Source organism: Triticum urartu, chromosome 2A, assembly GCF_056163025.1.
Source record: "Triticum urartu cultivar PI428250 chromosome 2A, HENAU_Tu73, whole genome shotgun sequence".
NCBI lineage: Eukaryota > Viridiplantae > Streptophyta > Magnoliopsida > Poales > Poaceae > Triticum > Triticum urartu.
In genome coordinates this window covers 569,940,288-569,947,768 of record NC_141874.1, presented here as the reverse complement: position 1 = coordinate 569,947,768, position 7,481 = coordinate 569,940,288, and the positions used below count along the sequence as shown (strand labels likewise).

Sequence of the window (7,481 nt, the reverse complement as noted above, 5' to 3'; positions counted from 1 at the left end):
AATATCTGTGTAATCAATACACAGCCTCCACTTCCCATTCGCCTTGCGCACCACTACTGGATTGGCGAACCACGTTGGGTGGAGCACCCCTCTCACCAAAACTGCCGCTTCCAACTTCCTGATCTCCTCCGTGATGAACTCCTGCCTTTCCAGAGCCTGCTTTCTGACCTTCTGCTTGATGGGCCGCGCGTGGGGACAGACAGCTAGGTGGTGCTCAATCACCTCCCTGGGAACACCGGGGATGTCGGACGCTCGCCATGCAAACACGTTGACATTTGCCCACAGGAAGGTGACGAGCGCGCCTTCCTATTTGCTATCGAGGGTGGAGCCTATGATGAAGGCCCCTCTCGTGCCATCCTCCCCGATGGGCACCTTCTTGGTCTGCGGCGGCTCGGCTCTAGATCTCTTGCTCTTGTCGGTAGAGCTCCCTGGCACGTCCTCAATGGTAGCACAACACTCCGATGAGGTGCGCTTGCCGGAGTGGGTGCGAGAGGTCTTGCCGGGCTCCTTTTTCCCTCCCGGGCCGACAGCGGCAGGAGCAGGTGCCTTGACGGCAGCTGCTGCAACTGCTTCCCGGTAGAGTTGGTCGGCGCAGATCAGCGCGTCCTTCTTGTCAGAGGGGACGGAGATGATGGTCAACGGCCCGGGCATCTTTAGCATGTTGTAGGCGTAGTGTGACACCGCCATGAACTTGGCCAATGCCGGGCAGCCGAGGATCCCGTTGTAGGGCAAGGGGATCTCGGCCATGCCGAAGACGATCCTCTCCGTCCTGTAGTTCAACTCTCCTCCAAATGTCACGGGCAGTGTGACCTTTCCCTTCGGCTAGCTCCTTCCTGGATTGACCCCTTGAAACGTGCCCGTTTCCTTGGGGTCTCCATCAGGGATTTGCAACCTTTTGATCACGACAGGCGAGATCAGGTTCAGGCCGGCCCCACCGTCAACCAACATCTTGTTCACCCTGAGGTTGCGTATTGTTGGCAAGACCAACAATGGCAAACACCCAACCGCGGTAGTGCGGTCAGGGTGGTCCTCGGCGTCAAAGATGAGGGGCGTGCTGGACCACTTCAGCGGCTTCTGAGCGTCGAACGACGGCTCTGCTGCTGTAATCTCACGTGCCCACTACTTGAGCTGGCGGTGAGAGGTATGCAGCGAGGCGCCGCCATCGACGCACATGGCCTCCGTAGCCTTCTGGAACCCTTGCTGACCAGACTCGTCGTCCTCGTCGTGACCGTCGTCTTCTTGTTTCTTGTCGCGGCCCCGGGCGGGCCTCTCTTGCTGGTTGTCCTTGCCGGGGCGGCCTCCTTGGCCGCCACACTTCTTGCCGGATCCCTGAGCACCGTCCTGGTCCTTCTCCTTGTCCCGCCTTTCGTACTCAGCCTTTTTCTTCTCAGCAAGCATCTCGACTTGTCGGCAGTTCTGGAGGTCGTGGCCCTTGGTGCGGTGGATCTTGTAGTATTTCTTGCCGGAGCTTCCTGGCTTGTCGGTAGCCGCCAGGGCCCGGCAGGCGGCGCACCCGGCAATCTCCTTGCCGGGGGCGTCTGCCTTGACCTTCTTGTCGGCACCGGTATCGTCAGATCCCTCAACGGCAAGCACAGCCTTGCCTTTGCGTTTCCTATTGCGATGCCGGCTCTTCTTCGTCGGGGTGGCGGCGTCTTCATCAGTAGAGTCGGTTTCCGCGCTGGCATCTTCGCCGGGGTACTTCCTTCCCTCTTTCAGGACCGTATTTTTGGGATATTAATTTCCCAGAAAATGGCCCTTGTGCTCACCAGCCCCAGGATTACTGTTAGCTGATGAGACACCAACTTGATACAGAAACTCCAAGCAAAATACAAAATGTGCAGTACAAGACCATTCTGGCCTATGAGTACAACCAATGGTTTCTAGTGGTTGATGGCGGAAGCGGTTTATGGTTCATCAGCGTCTATGGGATCCATTTCCCTCAGGAACAGCTGACCTGGATAACTCCTATCTTCGCGAGGCTGCTATCACCATTGCGTAGGTTCCAGGGCTGTCATCGCAATGCTCCTCTCCATGCAAGAAATCTGGCCAAGACAATAGCCAGGGACAAGCCAGTGAGTACTTTGAATGTACTCGCAAACATTATGAACACAGGTATAATATAACAATTGATAATCATGCTTTGAAATATTTTATGATCACAATGTCAGTCACAAAATAAAAATCCATGATGCAAGCAGGTTATTCATATACAACTTAATATGCAATAAGGGAGTAAAAATAGAATGCACCGATCGGGTGTCTGAAGCGACTCCTCGAAAGTATAATAATATAAAGCATGCCTCAGTCGGGCATCTGAGCGACACCACATAAAGGGCTTGTAAAGGAAATAAGTAGCAAACATGCCACAGTCGGGCGTTTGTGCGACACCACATAAAGGGCTTATAGAGTAAGTAAATAACAAGCATGCCACAGTCAGGCGTCTCAGCGACACCACATAAAGGGCTTATAAAGTAAATGAATAATGAGCATGCCACAGTCGGGTGACTCCGCGACACCACATAAAGGGCTTATATGAGAGTAGTCACAGTGAATATCCAGGAGGTAGAACCGTCCCAGGGATACTCAATAATTCAAATAATGTAAATGGTTAGTCCATAATAAATAGTAATCATAATCATCATAAGTCACAAATCATGATCCATGTTCTGGTCTAGCAGATTTTCCTCCGAAGACCGACACTAAGACCGACATTTGACCCATCCCAGACTGTAGTCCTTAACCATGGACACGACTATTCGAATAGATATAATCTCTGCAAAGGGTGTACTCTTTACCGACAAGCAACGAATTCCTTTAGTCCATCGGGACTAATTCCGTCTATGGTCTTTTAGTTGAAAACACACCTGACCGCACATACCAGCCTAACTTACCGGTGTCTGGAATCACCCACGACACCCGTTAAGCGAAACTCTAAGTGGGGAGGCTACAGCCTCGACTAGCATGGGATCACAAAATTTATAACGTGCGCAAACTAGGGGAGCTACCCCCTCGACTCCAACCGGAAACACCCATGCCCCCGGACCAGGTGGCATGCCTACCGGATGCAGCCGGTATCTTCCACCATGGCCTCTCTGTACGGTGTGTGCTAGGAAGGGGTTGACAACTTACTGAACCGTACCCTACCTATGGCAGGGACAAGTGGTAGTACGAAACAAGTATGGGGGTTACTGGAACAAGACTCGATCTATGGTCGACTCAGGAGGTTAAAGCATTTCCTGCATGATTAGCATAAGAAATATATTTCACCCAATCAGACAGAATCACCACTCATCATACCTCACCATGCCCTACCAGACATAACCGTCTCGACGAAGAACTAGAGACAAGCTCATGTCTACCCAAGACAGAGACTTTCCCGGATTCCATCCGGTAGGCATGAAAGGCATATGAGGGTGATTACTATCACAAACATATCAAATTCCAACAACACAGAATCATCAATATGCACTCATGAGTATGATCATGTCATCACATAAAATAAGGAATACTCCGTGTCAAGGTGGTGTTGTAACCGCATCAAACAACACACCACAATATTATGCCAGGGTTCAGAATGCTTGCCTTCAAGAGTATGCAAGTGGGAGTGCACTTTTTGAAAGTTGCTTCCCTCTCCAAAATCCTATTTTAAGAAAATTCGAATTAACATATAGTTTCAAAACAGTACAAAAAGGTTGTTTGAATTTTTTTCAAATAAATATGAAAATAAACTAGACCAAATTTGAGAAACAAAAGAATCAAATCAATCGGACTTATATTTAAAAAGTTACAGCCAGTCAAAGTTTAGTCAATTTTTTTTTAATAAAAACCAGAAAAAAGAAAACGGTTCGGCATCACTTACGTTTTCCTCTAGTGAAGGCGTATTTGGTGGAATGCGCTTCCACTTAAAACACGCTTCGGCGGGGCTGGGTCACTAACAGTGGGTCCATCAGGCCCACTGGTCAGGATTGACCAGTCGCCCACGCCTCCTTCCTCCTCTGTCCGAGCGGAGGCGGGGCTCCGGCGATCGCCGTCGACAAACGGCGGCTCCCCACGGGGTTCCGAGGGCAGGGATGGATCCGTCAGTCCAGGGCGGTCCTCCCAGTGGTCGAGAGGGTCGTGGGGACAAAGGGGGTCGCCGGCGGCGAGCTCCGCGGCGGACGGTGGCTTCGGGTGGATCGGGGTCTCTAGCTACGGTGGCTCCCGATCGGGTTTGAGAGGTGGGGGTGGCTCCGCAAGGTCTAGGGGAGTCGGACGGTGGCATTGGATGGACGGGGGAGGCTCTGCTCGCGATGCACGGCACCGGAGCGTGGCGACGGCCGAACTGGCCGGAGATGGGGAAGAAGGCCTCCCTTTGTCGATTGCTGGCTGTGGGGGCTCTAGAGGGATGGCCTGAGGTCGCCTGAAGGTCTGGACGGGCTCGGGGGCTCCTTTTATAGGAGGTCGAGGTCAGTTCCGCGGCGGCCGGGGATAAGATCGTCGGTGAGCTGCTACTGTGGCCCTCGACGACGTGGCGATGCAGGGGGTGGCTTGGAGGAGCAACTGGATGAGCTCGAGCTGTTCAGGGGCGAGCTGGCACGCGGCTGTGGCTCAGGCGACGCCGTCCATGGCAGAGGCCGGCGGAGTGGCAGTGGCGGCTTGCGGTGGTGGTGCTGTGGGGTGTCAGGAGGTGGCCAGGGGGCTCTGCGATGAGGCAGGGGTCGGGGTGCGATGGCTGTGAGTGGGAAGGGATCAGAACGGGTGCGGGGAGGCGGCAGCAGGACGCGGCGACTCGGGCGCACGCACGTGCAAAACGCGTGCTCTGGCTGCGCCCAGAGCACGCACGCCATGTGTTCGGCAAAATGCCAAGGCATGCCGAGAGGCTTGGATGAGGCTAGGGATTAACAGGTCTATGTTAGTGGTGGCTAGGAGATTAGTGGACATGCTGGTTAGGCAAAGCAAGCAGGTCCAACGTGCAAACTAAAACTATGTCAAATCTGGCCATGCACACAAGGTGCTTGACAGAATGCCATCGGCTTCTAGGCATCTCTTCTGGTGGCCAAAAACTCCAGATCATAGTCTCTTTAGATGATAAAGAGGGTGTCAAGGTTAGTTTGACAAAAACAAAAACTCCCTAGTGCAAGTTTTTGAGAAAACCAAATCTGGACAGAAAGTAAAGGGCATTATTGCATGGACCAAAAATATTCCAATGGGTCCAATCTCCTGGACTTAAGGGTTTGGTAGGGTGGACTATAAGCAGGAAAGATCTCATGGGCACTAGAGCAAAACAAAATAGGGTTGCAGTAGAAAATACCAAACTGGGCCAGAGAGAAAAAGAGGGTGATTTGCTCAAATTTTTCAAAGAACTCCAATGGGTTTTTGCATAAAGTTGAATTATACACTACTACCAACATCTCCCAACTTTGGTGGAATTTTTAAAGAAATATTTAAATAGGTTGCAGTGCAAACCACAAACTGATCCAGATTTGAAAACTTGAGGTAGGGCTCAAAATTTCCAAATGACTAAAAGAGATTTTTGCATAAAAGTGATGTGGGAACATCACATGACATCCCCAAATTTTGGTGGGGATTTTAAAGAAGTATTTTAAAGGGTTGTAGTGCAAATGGAACCCTAAAACTTATGAAAAATCATATTTAAAGAAATAAAGCTCAGGGAAAATAATTGTAGAAATAATTCCACTGATAAAAAGAAATGGTCTTGGGAAGATATACAAGTCCAACAATATTTTTGAAAGGTTTCCACTTGGGGTGAAAACTCCACAATTTAGAAGAAAAAAGTGGTTCTGAAAGAAAAATCTAGAAAATAAAAAACTAAATTTACCATGGAAAAATTTTAATCAATAAATCATGGTTAATTTTTTTGGGGTGTTACACCTCTTCAGCCCGGGCGCACCTATCGGCCAGAACGTAGAGCTCGGCCACATCCTTAACCTTGGTCATCGCCAGCTCCTCGCGCATCTTGCGATTGCGTACATTCTGGTGGAACGCGCTAATCACAGCAGCGGGATGAACGTCGGGGATGTTGTACTGCACCCGACTGAATCTCTGGATGTACTTGCGCAGGGTCTCCCCTTCCTTCTAGGGAATGATATGCAGATCACTGGCCTGGCCATGAGCTTGGTGGCCTCCTGTGAAGGCGCCAACGAACTCATGGCACAGATCTGACCAGGAAGAAATGGAATCCACCGGCAAGTGCATCAACCAATACATCACATTGGGCTTGAGCGCCAGCGGGAAATAGTTGGCAAGTACCTTGTCATCGCGAGCCCCAGCGGCCTGCATCGCGATGGTGTAGATGCTGAGGAACTCGGACGGATGGGTCTTGCGGGTGTACTTCTCGCCGACGTCGGGCTTGAACGTGCGGTGGGACGGCCACTGGAACTGCCTCAGCTCACGGGTAAAAGCCGGGCAGCCCACCTTGTAAGGTAGGCCGCCGGGGCCCCCTGTGCCGGGTGGTCCATAGCGGGTCCCGCCCGCTTGTCCGACTGGTGGCGCGTTTCGCGCCGGCGCTCGACGGTGGTTCGAGCATCTTCGTGAGCTCGCTCCCGAAGGACCTGGCCCTGGCCGCGGAGGGTCCGCGGGTCGGACGAGCTATGAATATGTTATCACAAGCATCGTCGCGACAGGCCGACGCCCGCGACGGTTGGCGAGGAGGAGGAGAGTGCACCGTGGCCGCAGCTCCCCCGGTCCTCCCAGCGCTAGCATGTGGTGGCTCGGTGGAGCGCCGGCCCGAGGGCCCCGCCGGTCGCGGATCGTCTTTGTTTGCGACGGTGACGAGGCTCTAGATGGTGGCCCTCCATTCGCCGAGCTTCTCCGCAGCAGAAGGGAAGTTGAGGAGCAGCTGTGCACGTGCCAAAGCTTCCACTGGCGTGGGCGGTGGCGACAGCTGTGTGGATCGCGGCGCGCTTCGACTTCTAACTACGTTAGAAGGAGCTCCATCACGACCCAGCAGCCACGTGCCATTTTCGCCAGAGCTTCGGCGAGCGTGCTGAACCCCCTCATCTTGCCGATGATGCACAAGGCTCTTCCCACGGTGGTGCCCAGGGTCACCATCGTGGTGACGCTGCTCGGCGCGCACACCATGGGAGGAACGCGCGGTGGTCGTCAGTGTAGGTGTCCTTGAGGTCGCCGCGCCGCCCGGAGTCAGCACAACGACGCCCCTAGAGGGCCCCGCGCCGCCTGCGGGGGGCCCAGCTCCGTCCTTGGATCCGGCGACGTGTAGCCGATCATCTGGCACGCGAACGACGCCGCTCGCCAGGCTCCGACTGCCTGGGCGATGCTGGTGCTCGTGGGCCATGGCCCGGGTCCTGTCTGCGACCGGTCCGCTGCTCGTCCGCACCGACACAGGTCGTTCGGCTCCCAACGAATTGACCGCCGTGGCCGTCCTCTTCTTAGGGGCCATGGCGACAAAGAACTGCTAGGCTAACTACTAGACCAGATTCTCACAATTGCGCCCCCTACCTGGCGCGCCAAAGATGTCGGTG

At 53.4% G+C, this 7,481-nt stretch overlaps 1 pseudogene; it reads right to left on the bottom strand.

The window, feature by feature from the left end:
- Positions 1-306: 306 nt before the first annotated feature.
- On the bottom strand, positions 307-1,173 carry LOC147985962 (uncharacterized; annotated as a pseudogene).
- Positions 1,174-7,481: the final 6,308 nt, after the last annotated feature.